At 37.0% G+C, this 16,559-nt stretch overlaps 1 protein-coding gene and 2 non-coding genes across 3 annotated transcripts in view; all 3 read right to left on the bottom strand.

The window, feature by feature from the left end:
• LOC113765366 (UPF0481 protein At3g47200-like) overlaps positions 1 to 16,559 on the bottom strand; it is an 85,022-nt gene that overhangs the window by 6,030 nt on the left and 62,433 nt on the right. The gene's annotated exons all lie outside the window — the stretch shown is intronic.
• Positions 55 to 161, bottom strand: LOC113767184. Its single transcript, XR_003467904.1, has one exon. It is a non-coding gene; the product is annotated as a small nucleolar RNA R71 (small nucleolar RNA).
• Positions 8,132 to 8,238, bottom strand: LOC113767259. The gene has a single exon (XR_003467974.1). It is a non-coding gene; the product is annotated as a small nucleolar RNA R71 (small nucleolar RNA).

Here is a 16,559-nt window from a genome sequence, read left to right as displayed (position 1 = left end):
GCTGAATTAGCTAAAGCTGTTCTTAACAAATTCTTTCCACCTGGAAAAACTGCTAAACTTAGGATGTATATAACTAGTTTCTCTCAATAGGAAGGATAGAAATTGTGTGAAACTTAGGAGCACTATCAGTAGTTACAACGAAGATGTCCTCATCATGGTCTCCCTAATTGACTAATAGTCCAAACATTTTACAATGATCTCACCTATCCGACAAAGACGCATGTAGATCGGCAGCGGGAGGAGCATTGATGGGAAAGTCAGCCGAGAAAGGTCAACAATTGATTGAAGAAATTGCTGCTAATAATTACCAATAGGCTAACGAATGAGGTAATACAAACAGAACTGCAGGTATGCTTGAAGTAGATACATTGAATATGTTAAGTGCAAAGATGGATAATGTGGTTAAGATGCTTAACAGGCAAGTTGGTTCTAGTTCTAACCAAGGAGTAGTTGTTGCGTGTTGTACTAACTGTGGAGGAGACCATGATGATTCTATATATTCTAACAGCGAACAGGTTCAATATCTCAATAATTACAACCGTCCACTCCAAAACAATCCATACTCCAATATCTATAATCTGGGGTGGAGAAATCATCCAAAATTTGGATGGAAAGATCAAAGCAATGAACAAAGGCCAACCAATCCGCCAGGATTTCAACCGAGGCAACCACAAGCTGAAACTAAACCAAGTTGGGAGATCACAGTGGAAAAACTTGCTAAGGTGACTTCGGATAGATTCAAGCGAGTTGAGGGGCGGTTGGACCAATTGGCTGGGATGTACAGAAACTTGGAGGTTCAAGTTGATCAAATTGCCAATGTGATCAACAACAGAAACCTGGTGAATTGCCGAGTAAAATCGAAGTGAATCCAAGAGAGCATGTCAGTGCAATCACTCTTAGAAGTGGTAAAACGGTTGAGGGATCTAATTTTGAAAATTCAGATGGTGAAAAAGACAAGGAGCAAGCAATCGAAGGGGAGAAAGAAAGCCAAAATGATCATGTTGTCACTAATATTGATGCACTTCCTCCCAAATTAAATTCTTAGTTAAATTCTAATGTGATTCCTTTTCCTCACAGGTTGAAGAAAGATGGACAGGATCGGGAGTTTGAAAAGTTCTTCAAAATGTTTAAACAATTGCACATTAACATTCCTTTCATTGATGTTATAACACAGACTCCCTCTTATGCATGTTTCTTGAAAGACATCATGTCAAGGAAGAGGAAAATTGTAGATAATGAGATGATAGCATTAACGGAAGAGTGTAGTGCATTGATTAAAAACAAACTCCCTCTTAAATTGAAAGATCCGGAAAGTTTTTATATTCCTTGCACAATTGGTCAATTGCATTTTTCTAATGCTTTATGTGATTTAGGTGCAAGTGTGTCACTCTTGCCACTATCGGTTGCTCGGAGATTGGGACTTCAAGAGCTAAAAGCTACCAATATCACATTGCAATTGGCAGATCGGTTAATCCAATGGGTATTTTGAAAAATGTGCTCATAAAGGTAAGACAATCTATAATACCTGTGGATTTTGTTGTCTTAGATATTAAGAAAGATGCGAGAATGTCAATTATTCTAGGACGACCGTTTTTAGCCACTGCACGAACTATAATTGATGTGAAAAAAGGTAAACTTATATTACGGGTTAATGGTGAGGAATTGGAATTCAATTTGGGTAATAAAGAAGGGAGTATAGAGCCTACTGCTCTTGTTTCTAATATGCCATGTGATGAAAAGGTTAACCAAAAAAGGAATGAAGAAGTTAAATTTATAAATGTCCTTGGTACTAACTTTCATGGTGTAGGGGCAAGGGAGGAGAAGATAAGGATGGAAGTTGGCTTAATAAATTCGCCATTCCATGAAGAAAGTGGAGAAAAGTTGAGCCAACTCGAAAAAGACAAGCAAATTTCACTCCAAGGTGAAGTCGAGCCTTTATATGACAAGTCTAATACTCCTCCTTGGCATTTGAGGAAATTGGACTATGGAGATCAATGCATGGCTCACCACATGGTAGATTGGCTCGGGAGTTTCGACCCGTGGGGAGAAAATCGCTCCCTAATGTTCTAAAATGATTCAACTTTTTGACTCGAACCAACAACTATAAACAAAAGCGCTAATTGGGAGGCAACCCAATGTTTAAGTTATATGTGTTAATTTGGAGTTATTTTGTGTTTAATACATATATTTAAGTTAATTTGTTATTTTTGTGTTACAGGGTTGGCAAATGGAAGCAAGGATGATCATTTGAGGTGAAAAAGACGAACTTTGATCGAACAACTCAGCCCCTTGATTTGCGTTAAAGGTGTTTTTGATTCGTTAAAAGGGGCAAAATGCATGTTTTCAGTGTTTTACATATGCGTACATTGATAAATTTGGCAAACAAATGATCTATGATGCATTTTGAGTGATTGGGGTACCATTTGTAATTTTTCAAAAGTTAAATTTCTGCGAAATTTCGCAGCAGAAAATGCGTTTTTCAATAAAACGCGCCACCAAGTTGCGTTTTCAATGAATCGCGTTTTCAATTCTACACCAGCAAAAAAGAAAACGCGTTTTAAGCCTGGATCAAGGATCAAAAACGTTCCAAGAAAACGCGACTTCAGTCCTGTGAAATTTGTGAAGAAACGCGACTTGACGGCGCGTTTTATGAGTTGCGTTTTCTGTTTCCAGCCAACAACAAAATGCGATTCCTCTTCCAATTTCTTCATTTTCTTTTCTTCCCAACCGCGTTTTTCCTCTCCATTTTCTGTCCAACCCACAAATCTTCAATTTTGTTCCATAGCCTTGCTAGAAATCATCAACTCAACACCTTTTGAGCATCATACAACCTTTCTAATCGATTAAAATCCAAGAAAAACACCTAAAATTAGGTTTTTGAGGGATTGAAGGCTAGGGTTTGTGAATTCTAATTTCTTCAATTGGAGGTCATTTGGAGGTTGTTTCATAGGGTTTTTCACATATTTAGCATCACCAAACATTCTTCTATGAGATTGAGGTAAGTTTTTTCATCAAATCTTTTAATTTTAGAAGTTCATATTTTTTATCCTGAGTTTTCTGACATCTTTTAATTTTGAAAATTTGATGATGTATATGACTACTTTTGATTTTATTCATTCTTATTAAGATTGTTTCAGCACGTTTATATGTTTAAATGTAGCAATTTGTTGGTCTATTAGTACTTTAAAATTCACAATTGCTATATTTGGATGAAATTGAAAAATGGGCTTACGATGTTTTTAAGTCATTGGTGATCAATGATTATGGTTAATAATGACTAGTTGATGATGTTTTAGCATGTGCATTGTGTATAGTGAGTAATTTGGTTGATTTTGTGAGTTAATTAGTTTAATTTTTGCCTAACCATGGTTATAGCTAATTGCACATTATTTTTGTTAATTATAAATTGCTATAATCATGATTGATGCTATTTTCACTGATTGAGTTATAATTGATGTATATCTTGTTTAATTTGGCGATTTTGGGCAATTTTATGCAGAAAATAAGTCTCTTTTTGTATGGTCATTGAATGATTAGAATTTGAGAAAATGTATTTGAGATTACTTGGATTAACTCAGGATATTTGTTGCCGAATAATGAACTTTGTTTTAGTACATGTGGATAATTGAAATTTTTTGTTAGGTACGATGACAAGAGAAAGAAGAGTGATATATTCCTTCTCTAGTAGTGATGAGAGGGAGGTGAATGAGGAAATGGAAGTGACTGAGGAGGAAACGTCACCTTCTCCTCCACCAGTTAGCCGCCAGCCTGGTGAGGGTACCTTTCGTAGAGCGGGAAAATCGGTATTTGACAGTGCTAGATTCAATAATCGCAGGAATCAAGAGTGGCATGAGGAGCATGCTAATTTGGAGTTCTTGTTTGAGATGCACGTGAGTCCACCGGTTGAGATGATGTATCACATCTCGGAGGCTTTTGCTCAGCTTGGGTAGGCTCCGATTCTCACTCTACCAGACTATTACTACCCCAACTTGGTGCGAGAGTTTTACGCCAACATTGAAAGTAAGGCCCGCCACAGTGGTGAAATGGTTGAGTCATGGGTGCGTGGGAGATGAATTGTCTTGACACGTCCAGACTTGGCTGCTATTTTGGGGTGTATGGATGAAGGACGTCCAGTAGATTTGAAGAAGGAGTTTGTTCCTCCAAATAGGAAGTGGGATCCCTCGTTGGCCATGGCTAGGTTCGGTCTCGAGTACCAACCTTTTCGCTCTACCAGGAAGGAGACCATATTGGCGAATGTCTTCGAACTTTGTCATCGTCTTATCATTTATATGATGGCTCACAATGTCATTCCTAAGAAGACGGGGCACACGGAGGTTCGTAAGAGCGATATCTACTTCCTTGATTACATGTTCCACAACTGAACTTCTCCGTATGCTCAAATTTCATTGCCTAACATCATCATTAGCCACAATCGATCTACGGCGAGGCGTAAGACAATTTCTTTTAAATTTTTATTTCCTCGTCTATTGACTTTGATCTTCCCGAGTTTTGAGGTTCGGTTGGAAGGCATGAGGCGGGAGAATGTTCCATCAAGAGCTGAATTGTCTATCACTACTCTCCGTCGGCTTGGTATTGGCATGAGAGATATTCCACGACCTATTCAAGAGCGGAGACAGAAGGCTAGACATGGTCGCGATGAAGCTGGACCTTCTACTGCAACACCACCTCCTCCTGCGCCACAGACTAATTGGCAGCGACTTTTTGACCATATGAATGACTTTGCCTACCAGTTTGCTGACATTAGGAATCGTCTAAGCCAAATTGAAGATCGTTTGGGCATTCATCCACCGCCCACTCGTGATGCAGAGGATGACGATGATGCCGAGGGGGATGACTGACTTGGCACACTGCAGATGCTATCTTTTGTTTTCGGATTTGCTTGCCTATTGTTTTAACTTGTGGAACATTGGCTGTTTAACTTCATTTTATTTTTCTGTTTTCTATTTGGTAGGTACTTGTATTTTGGCAGTGGTTCATGATTAGTGGCTAATAAGGATCTCAGCCATTTCTTTGGGAAGTACTTTTTTCTTTTCTTTTGTTTCTTTCTTTCCCTACACATTGAGGACAATGTGTATTTTAAGTGTGAGGGGGAAATATGTGTGGTACTTGTGATTTTAGTTGTGTTTGATGTTGGTTATGTTATTGGAAATATTTCTTGTGCTTCAATTTTGTTTCTTATGGTTTGCTGGCAGGGAGTTTAGTCCACTTTTAAGGGGAGACTTTGTCAAAATTTTTCCAAAATCTTATACTTATATATATAATAATCATAATAAATAAATAAAATTTTGTCAAATATCTTTTTGAAATAAATATATGTGGTTTTGAAACTTCTTTTTCTTAGTTAATTTGGAAATAACTATTATGTGATTATAATTTTTACATTTGTAGGAAAGTATATCTAGTAAAGTCGAGAAAATTATGCCTATATTTTGCATATTTGATGAAATTTCTTCTTCTTATTTGAGTTTATAAGTTAAGGAATTAATATGGTCAATAAGTATTGATAAGAGTTTATTTTACGTATTTTTAAGTGCATTTTATTAGTTAGTTTTGAGTTGATTATTTAGTTTTATAAATAAAATAAAGAGGTTTTTGGTAAAATTATATATTTTTGGTAAAAGTGGATAATATTGCATTTCTATTGATTTTAATGGTAAAAACTTTATTTTTATGCAGGAATGATGATTCAATCACCAAAGGATGTCAAATGAGGTAAAAAATAGAGATTTGGTGATGAATTCAAGTGGCAACAAGAAGAATGAAGTGAAAAACGTTCAAGTGAGGAAATGCAATACAAGTCAGTTTTGACACTCTTCAGTATTTTGACCATATCTGGAGCTACACTTATCGGATTGAGGTGATCTTTATACCATTTTAAAGCTAAGAAAGAGACCTACAATTCGTATGAAGACATCGAAATCCATTTCTGCCATCTTCATGGGCAAAACGTTGGAATACAGAAGCTGCATTCTGTGGTCGGAAGTTAAAACAGAGGTTTGAACAGGTGACAGTATTTTGATCATATCTCAGGCTACAAAGCTCCGATTTGGATGATTCTTGAAGCATTGGAAAGATAACTCAAAGGGCTACAACTTTTGTGTTTTGCACAAAAGCTAGTTTGGCCTTTATCATGGAGAAAATCGCAGTTGAAATAAGGCCAGAGTGAAAACGCGAGTAGACAAAACGCGAGTTTATGCCGCGTTTTGTGTAGGCGCGTTTTATAGCCGAAATTCTGCAATTTGACTCAGTCAATTCTCTTGTGTTCATACCACTTTCCAGCTATAAGATGCAAGGGAATTCGGTGCACATGCTTCTGCAATAAAAGAGAAGACCAAATGAGTGTGGACAAAAAGGAAACATCATATCTTTGACTTCTTTTTACAAAATCTGAGTGGAGGAAATTATGAAGTGAGAGGAATGGAATTTCTACCACCTTTTATGCAGAAACACAGGGGAGAAGCCTGGCATCACCATACGTAGCTAGTTTTCCTTCTTGCAACAAGTTTCTCTCTAGTTAAGAGTTCTTAGAGAAGCATTTGGTTTTTCACTTGTAACCATCTTGTACAAGAACATAGCAGGAATTGGAGAGCTTTACCTTCAATTGGCTAAGCTTTCTTTTACCTTTCTTATACTTGTACTTCATGATGTTTTGCATTAATAAACTTGTGAGTTTGATTGTTAAATCATTCATGTGTAGCTAATTTCCTTTATCTAGGGAGTAGATGAAGCTTATGGCCAAATGATATGAAGTGATTGTGATTTATGCTTGTTATGTCTTGTATTAACTTATCTACTTGTGTATGTTGGATTACTTGTTGTTGCTTGATCACCAATAGCAGGTTTATAGTTGTTTTTACTCATTGAGAAATGGTAAAAATAATGGAATGACATAAGTAGAGCTTGAGTAGTATATTCATGAGAATAGAAATACATTCAAGTGGATAAAATCTATATTTCAGGTATGCACAAAACAGATTTAGTATTTTCCAAGAGATTAGGAAAAACTAATCTGTTTTAACCCATTATTATCATGAAAATGTGATTTTGGTATTGTTGGAAATGAATCCTTGGTTAAACAAGAGCAGTAACAAGTGTTAAATTCATTCGTTTTAGATCTTTTGTATTATATGTGGAATCTACATCCCTAGATCTTAATATTTAGTAAATTCTACTCCTATTGTGAAATTGCATGTATCTATTTAAGAATTTTTGTAGTTGAATTAAAATCTGAAGTTTCTGCTCAAATTAATTGTAAGTCTAAATAATAGAGTAAATTAGTATCTAATAATTGTTTTAATTGCTCCTCGTGGGATCGACCCGATACACATCTTGTACTACAATTGCGACCTGTATACTTGCAGTCCAACGGGTGTAAATTCGGAATTAAACTTGCACTTAAAGTAAAAATCCGTCAAGTTTTTGGCGCCGTTGCCGGGGAGCGGCAATATTAGAGCCTAATCATCTTTATTAATTTAGACAGCTTTATTTTTTAAATTATATTTAATCTTATATTATAATCAGTTTTTTTTTACCATTGAAGTTGCATAATATCCCTTATTTCTGTTTGTAGTGTATGCACCGGGAGTCTCGAGAAGTCGCACCTTTCGATCCAGAAATTGAGAGGACACTACGTAGACAAAGGAGGCACACACAACAACAAGAGGAACAAGAGATTTGGCAACCGATAGAGGAAATTTTGATAGAACTACCATTTGAAGAAGAAATGGCTGAAAATGAAGCAAATAGGCGAGTTCTACGAGATTTTGCTCTACCGGGAACACAAGGATCTCAAACGAGCATAGCAAGGCCTACGGTAAATGCTAACAACTTTGAGATTAAACCATCACTTATCCAAATGGTTCAACAATCTCAATTTGGAGGTAATGCTGTAGAAGATCCTAATACACACTTAGCTACATTCTTGGAAATTTGTGATACAATTAAAATGAATGGAGTTAGTGATGATGCTATAAGGTTAAGATTGTTCCCATTTTCATTGAGAGATAAGGCCAAACTTTGGCTACACTCTCATGCTCCTAATACTTTCACCGGATGGGATGATTTATCAAGAGCATTCTTAAATAAGTATTTTCCACCAGGAAAGACTGCTAAGCTTAGAATGGATATCACTAGTTTTAGTCAATTGGAGGGAGAATCATTATATGAGGCATGGGAAAGGTTTAGAGATTTGCTTCGGAAATGTCCACATCATGGACTGCCGGAATGGTTAATCATACAAACCTTTTATAATGGTTTATCTTTCTCCACTAAAACTATTATTGATGCAGCCGCAGGTGGAGCTTTAATGGGTAAATCACCCCAAGAGGCTCATAATTTGATAGAAGAAATGGCAGCAAATAACTACCAATGGGCCAATGAGAGAGGTAATACAAGACGTCACGCAGGTATGATAGAAATGGACACTCTCAATATGCTGAGTGCTCAAATGAATAATGTGATGAAGTTGCTAAGTAGACAAGGTGGAGTTGGTACAAGTTCATCTAATGCACATGTAACATGTTGCTCTTTCTGTGGAGGTGAACATGATATTAATGAGTGTGTTGATTCTGAGCAGGTACAATTTGTCAATAATTACAACCGAAATGCTCCAAATAATCCCTACTCGAATACTTACAATCCGGAGTGGAGAAATCATCCAAACTTTGGATGGAAAGATCAAGGCAATCAACAAAGGCCAACCAATCCGCCGGGATTTCAACCAAGGCAACCACAGGCTGAAACTAAACCAAGTTGGGAGATCGCGGTGGAAAAACTTGCTAAGGTGACTTCGGACAGATTTGAACGAGTAGAAGGGAGACTGGATCAACTCACTACAATGTACAGGAATGTAGAGGTCCAAATTGGTCAAATTGCTAGTTCTTTGAATAATCGAAATCAAGGAGAATTACCTAGCAAAACAGAGGTCAATCCTAAGGAGCAGGTGCAAGCCATTACTCTTCGTAGTGGTAGACAATTAGAAGATCCTCCAGTGGTGGAAGTTGAGAAAGATGAGAACGAAAAACAAGAAGAAAAGCAGAGGAACCAAGAGGCGATTGTGGAGGAAAATAGTCGGGAGAATCCAAGAGAAAAGCAACCATCATCTTCCACTACCATTCCAATACCTCCTGCGGTTCCATTTCCACAAAGATTAAAGCAAAATAAGTTTGATAAAGATTTTGAAAAATTTGTTAAACTTTTCAAACAATTGCACATTAACATTCCTTTTGCCGATGCTATTTTGCAGATTCCGTCTTATGCGAAATTTCTCAAGGAAATCATGGCTAGAAAAAGAAAGTTGGAAGACTGCGAAACAATAGCATTAACGGAGGAATGTAGTGCAATTATTCAAAATAAGCTACCACCAAAGTTGAAGGATCCGGGGAGTTTTTCTATACCGTGCACCATAGGTAACGTTGATTTTTCTAAGGCATTGTGTGATCTTGGTGCTAGTGTATCATTAATACCTTTAACGGTGGCTAGACAATTGGGTTTGCATGAGCTTAAACGCACTAATATTACTTTGCAACTAGCAGATCGGTCTATTAGATATCCATTGGGAGTGTTGGAGAATGTATTGATAAAAGTTCAAAAATTTATCATTCCAGTGGATTTTGTGGTATTAGATATGGAAGAAGATATATCTATGCCAATTATTCTAGGTAGACCATTTCTAGCTACTGCAGGTACTATTATTGATGTCAAAAATGGCAAGCTTAAGTTTCAAGTAGGTGAAGAAGAGGTAGAATTTAATTTGAATGAAATGGAAAAATACCCTTCTTTTACCGATCATGCTTATTCTATTGGCACAATTGATAAACTAACCCAAGAGATGAGTCAAGTCAACTTTGACTTAGATCCTCTTGAGTATTGTTTAATGAGTTTAGGTAAGCAAGAAGATGTTTGTGAAGAAATTGAAGAATTGGCCAAGTACTTGGATTTTCAAGCACCTTATAAAAGGGGTAATTTGTATGAAAGTCTTGGCCAAGGAAAAGGGTTTTCACAACCTTCAGAAATTGAACCTCCAAAGTTAGAGCTCAAGCCACTTCCGACTCATCTAAGGTATGAATTTCTTGGAGAAAATAAAACTTTACCTGTAATTGTTAGTGCTGACCTTGATGATGAACAGTGTGCAAAGTTGTTAAGAGTTCTAAGAAGGCGTAAGAAGGCAATTGGATGGACAATTTCAGACATTAAAGGTATAAGTCCTTCTATATGCATGCATCGAATTTTATTGGAGAACGGTTGCAAACCAGTGGTGGAAACACAAAGAAGACTCAATCCAAACATGAAAGAGGTGGTAAGAAATGAAATTCTTAAGTGGCTTGATGCAGGTATAGTCTTTCCTATCTCCGATAGTGTTTGGATTAGTCCAATTCATGTGGTACCAAAGAAAGGTGGAATAACTACAATCGTGGGTAAAAATGATGAATTAATTCCATCTAGACTTGTGGTAGGGTGGAGAGTGTGTATCGATTATCGTAAGTTAAATACGGTAACAAGAAAAGATCATTTTCCCCTACCATTTCTTGATCAATTATTGGAGCGAATAGCCGGATATGAATTTTACTGTTTTCTTGATGGTTTTTCAGGATATAATCAAATAGCTATAGCTCCAGAGGATCAAGAGAAGACCACATTTACATGTCCTTATGGCACTTTTGCCTTTAGAAGAATGCCATTTGGGTTATGCAATGCTCCCGCAACTTTTCAACGATGCATGATGGCTATTTTTTCTGATTATATTGAGAAAATTATGGAGATATTTATGGATGATTTTTCTGTGTATGGTTCATCTTTTGATCAGTGTCTTCATAATTTGGAATTGATTTTGCAGAGATGCGAGGAAACAAATCTTGTACTGAATTGGGAGAAATGTCATTTTATGGTAAAAGAAGGAATTGTTTTAGGACACAAGATTTCCTCCAAGGGAATTGAGGTGGATCAAGCCAAAATAGAAGTCATCGAAAAATTGCCACCCCCAAGCAATGTCAAGGGGATAAGGAGTTTTTTAGGACATGCTGGCTTTTATAGACGTTTTATTAAAGATTTTTCTAAAATAGTAAAGCCATTATGTGATTTATTATGTAAAGATACTCCTTTTCAATTTGATGACAATTGTTTGGTTGCATTTGAAAGGTTGAAGAAGGAATTGATTTCGGCCCCAATTATAATTTCGCCTGATTGGTCAATACCATTTGAATTGATGTGTGATGCAAGTGATTATGCGGTTGGAGCAGTTTTGGGACAAAAGAAAGAAGGACGGTTGCACGTCATTTACTATGCTAGCAAGTTGCTAAATGAGGCACAACTCAATTATGCAACTACAGAAAAAGAGCTATTGGCAGTGATATTTGCTTTGGATAAATTTAGATCTTATCTAGTAGGATCTAAAGTTATTATATATACGGATCATGCGGCTCTTAAATATTTGTTACATAAAAAAGATGCAAAACCAAGACTAATTCGGTGGATTCTTTTATTGCAGGAATTTGATGTGGAGATAAAAGACAAAAAGGGAACAGAGAATCTAGTAGCGGATCATCTATCACGCCTAGAATATATTCCAGTCAAGGATCAAGTTCCTATTCAAGAGAATTTCCCGGATGAGTTTGTCCTAGCAATTATCAATTCTCCATGGTATGCTGATATTGCTAATTTTTTGGTAAGTGGAGAGATTCCAAGGGGATTTAATTACCATCAAAAGAAGAAATTCTTACATGATGTCAAAAGTTACTTTTGGGAGGAACCATTGCTGTATAAACATTGTGCCGATGGTATGGTACGTCGATGTATTCCCGAAAACGAGGTACATAATATTTTATATCATTGTCATAACCTTGAAACAGGTGGACATTTTAGCACCTCAAAAACTGTGGCAAAGGTATGGCAATCAGGGTTTTATTGGCCAACTATGTATCGAGATGTTCGGGAATATGTTAAAAGTTGTGATGCATGCCAAAGAACTGAAAATATATCTCGAAAGAATGAAATGCCCCTAACTACCTTCTTAGAAGTTGAATTATTTGATATATGGGGTATAGACTTTATGGGACCATTTCCAAGCTCTTTTAATAATAAGTACATCTTAGTAGCAGTGGATTATGTTTCTAAATGGGTAGAAGCAATCGTTTCACCTACTAATGACTCTAAGGTTGTACTCCGATTCCTTAAAAAGAACATTTTTTGTAGATTTGGTATACCTAAGGCCATAATAAGTGATGAAGGAAAACATTTTTGTAACAAACAACTGGATTCCTTATTGTTTAAATATGGCTGTAGGCACAAGACATCACTCTCGTACCATCCTCAAGCCAATGGACAAGCGGAGCTAGCTAATCGTGAGATAAAGCTCATTTTGGAGAAAACTGTGAATAAATCACGCAAGGATTGGGCTACAAAGCTAGATGACACACTATGGGCTTACCGAACGGCATTTAAGACTCCCTTAGGGATGTCGCCGTATCGTTTAGTCTATGGAAAAGTTTGTCACTTACCTGTAGAGATTGAACATAAAGCTTATTGGGCTATTAAAGCAATTAATATAGATTTTAATCTTGCAGGTGGAAGGAGATTACTTGAGCTGAGTGAATTGGAGGAACACCGGTTACATGCATATGAAAATGCCAAAATTTACAAAGAAAAGATCAAATATTGGCATGACAAGCACATTATTCCTAAACAATTTCAGGTAGGGCAAAAAGTGCTTTTATTCAATTCACGCCTGAGGTTATTTCCAGGAAAATTGAAGTCAAGGTGGTCTGGACCATTTGAAGTCACTCAAGTATTTCCCTATGGAGCGGTTGAAGTGGCAAATTCAAGAAATGTAAGGTTTAAGGTCAATGGACAACGATTGAAACCCTACTTGGCAGGTGAAATCGTACCCAAAGGACTCATATGTCTTTTGGGCGACTCTTCTTCAATTTAAGAAACTGAATGTGTGAGTCGAGCCAACGACTATAAACAAAAGCGCTAATTGGGAGGCAACCGAATATTTAGGTTATATTTGTTAATTTGGTGTGATTTTGTGGTTTGAATAAATGTTTTAGCTAAATTGTTGTTTTTATAATGTAGGGTTGGCAATTGAAGGCAAGGATGACCAATTGAGTACAAAAAAGGCGAACTTTGATCAAACAACTCAACCCCTCGATTTGCGTTAAAGGTGTTTTTGATTCATTATAAAGGGGTAAAATGCATGTTTTTAATGTTTTACATTTGTTCCAGCCATTAAAATTGGCAAACAAATGATCTATGATGCATTTTGAGTCATTGGGGTACCTTTTGTAATTTTTCAAAAGTTGAAATTCTGCTAAAAATCGAAGCAGAAAATGCGTTTTCCAAGAAAACGCGACTACAAGTCGCGTTTCTCAGAACCGCGTTTTCAATTCTGCACCTGCAGAAAAGAAAACGCGCCTTCAAAACGCGACCTAAAGTCGCGTTTTAATGGAATACGCGTTTTCAAGCCTGGATCAAGACTCAAAAACGCGACTTCTGAAACGCGACTCGAAGTCACGTTTTCCAACACAGTCGCGTTTTCATTCCTGCAAGATTTGTGCAGGAAACGCGACTTCAAAAACGCGAGTTGAAGGCGCGTTTTTAGTCGCGTTTTCTGTGTCTGAATATGGCCTTCAGAAACGCGATTTCAGCCTTTCTTCTTCACTTCTCCAATTTTTCCAGCCGCGTTTTTCCCTCTTCCTTCTACCCAACTCACAAATTTTCATTTATACTCCATAATCTTGCTAAAAAGCATCACCCCAACACCTTTTGAGCTTCATACAACCTTTTTAACCGATTAAAATCCAAGAAAAACACCTAAAATCAGGTTTTTGAGGGATTGAAGGTTAGGGTTCTTAAACTCTAATTTCTTCAATTGGAGGTCAATTGGAGGTTGTTTCATAGGGCTTTTTGCATTTTTAGCATCACCAAACATCCTTCTACGTGATTGAGGTAAGTTTCTTCATCAAATCTTTTGATTTTAGAAGTTCATATTTTTTATCCTGAGCTATCTGACATCTTTTAATTTCGAAAATTTGATGAGGTTCATGGTTATTTTTGATTTTATTCATGATTATTATGATTGTTTAAGCATGTTTAAATGTTTAAATGTAGCAATTTATTGGTTTTCAAGTACTTTAAAATTCACAATTGCTATATTTAGATGAAATTGGAAAAAGGAACTAGGATGTTTTTGAGCCATTGGTGATGTTAAATTATGGTTAAAAATGGTTAGTTGATGATGTTTAAGCATGTGCATTGTGTATAGTGAGTAATTTGGTTGATTTGGTGAGTTAATTAGTTTAATTTTTGCCTAAACATGATTATAGCTAAAAGCATATTATTATTGAAATTCTCAATAGTTATAATCATAATTGTTGCTAATTTCACCGATTGGGTTATAATTATTGCATATCTTGTTTCAATTGGTGATTTTGAGTAATTTTTGGGCATAAATTTTGGTTCTGCTTATTTGGTCTTATATATTAGTTATTGAACGTGTTATCACTTGAAGGAATAAATTGGAGATTATTTGGATCATTTTAGGATATTCATGGCTAAATTTTTAATTGTGTCCAATTACATGTGGTTAATTGCAATATTTTCTAATAGGTACTATGCCAAGGGGAAGACGTGTGATAACCTCGTCCTCTAGCAGTGAGGAGAGGGAGGTTAATGAAGAGATGGAGGTGACTGAAGAGGAGAATTCACCTTCTCCTCCGCCAATTAACCGTCGACCTGGTGAGGGCACCTCCCGTGGAGCGGAAAAATCGGTATTTGACAGTGCTAGGTTCAACACTCGCAGGAATCAGGAGTGGCATGAGGCGCGTGCTAATTTGGAGTTTTTGTTTGAGATGCACGTCAGTCCACCAGTTGAGATGATGTACAACATCTCAGAGGCTTTTGCTCAGCTAGGATGGGCTCCGATTCTCACCCTTCCAAACCATGACTACCCAGACTTGGTGCGCGAGTTTTACGCCAACATTGAAAGTAAGGCGCGCCATAGTGGAGAAATAGTTGAGTCCTGGGTGCGTGGAAGACGAATCACCTTGTCACGGCAAGATTTGGCTGCTATTTTGGGGTGTATGGATGACGGACGTCCAGTAGATTTGAAGAAGGAGTTTGTTCCCCCGAATAGGAGGTGGGATCCCTCATTGGCCATGGCTAGGTTTGGTCTCGAGTACCAACCTTTTCGCTCTACCAGAAAGGAGACTATATTGGCGAATGTATTCGAACCTCGTCATCGTCTTATCATTTACATGATGGCTCACAATGTCATCCCAAAGAAGACGGGGCACACGGAGGTCCGCAAGAGCGATATCTACTTCTTGGATTACATGTTCCATAACCGGACATCTCCATATGCTCGGATTTCACTGCCTAACATCATCATCAGCCACATTAGGTCTACGGCGAGGCGTAAGACAACTTCCTTCAAACTTTCATTTCCTCGTCTACTGACTTTCATCTTCCCCCGTTTTGAGGTTCCCTTGGAAGGCATGCGGCGGGAGTATGTTCCACCACGTGCTGAGATGACTATCACTACTCTTCGCCGCCTTGGTATTGGCACGGGAGACATTCCACGCCCTGTTCAGGAGCAGAGACAAAAGGCTAGACATGGTCGGGATGAAGCTGGACCTTCTACTGCAGCACCACCTCCTCCTCCACCACAAACTAATTGGCAGCGACTTTTTGACCATATGGAGGACTTTGCATTCCAGTTCGCTGACGTTAGGAATCGTCTAAGCCGAATTGAAGATCATTTGGGCATTCATCCACCGCCCAATCGTGATGCAGAGGATGACGATGATGCCGAGGGGGATGACTGACTTGGCACACTGCAGAAGCTATCTTTAGTTGATGAACTTGCTTGCCTAATTATCTTAACTTGTGGAACTTAAGATGTTTAACTTCATTTTATTTTTCTGTTTTCTATGTGGTAGGTACTTGTATTTTGACAGTGGTCCGTGATTAGTGGCTGATACGGATCTCAGCCATTGACTTGGGGAGTACTTCTTTCTTTTCTTTTCTACTTTTGTTTATTTCCTTCCCTACACATTGAGGACAATGTGTAATTTAAGTGTGGGGGGGAGAAATATGTGTGGTACTTGTGGTTTTAGTTGTGTTTGATATAATTCTTGTGCTTAAATTATGTTTCTTGTGGTTGCTGGCAGGGAGTTTTAGTCCACTTTTAAGGGGAGACTCTGTCAAAATTTTTCCAAAACCTTATACACATATATGTTATTAACTATAATAAATAAATAAAATATTGTCACTTATCCTTTTAAAATAAATATATGCGGTTTTGATACTTCTTTTCTCATGAAATTTGGAAATGATTTTTATGTGATTATAATTTTTATCTATAGGAAAGTATATCTAGTAAAGTGGAGAAACTTATGCCTATATTTTTGCATTTTTGATAAAAATTCTTCTTTTTATCTGATTTTATAAGATAAGAAATTAATATGGTCAATAAGTGTCATACTTTTCTCATGATTATTCTTAGAGGGAATTTTATTATATATATATATATAAATTAAAAA

Source organism: Coffea eugenioides, chromosome 3 (assembly GCF_003713205.1).
Source record: "Coffea eugenioides isolate CCC68of chromosome 3, Ceug_1.0, whole genome shotgun sequence".
In the NCBI taxonomy this organism is placed as follows: Eukaryota; Viridiplantae; Streptophyta; class Magnoliopsida; order Gentianales; family Rubiaceae; genus Coffea; species Coffea eugenioides.
Note: the sequence above shows the minus strand (reverse complement) of the source record. Positions and strands in the feature narration are given on the sequence as shown.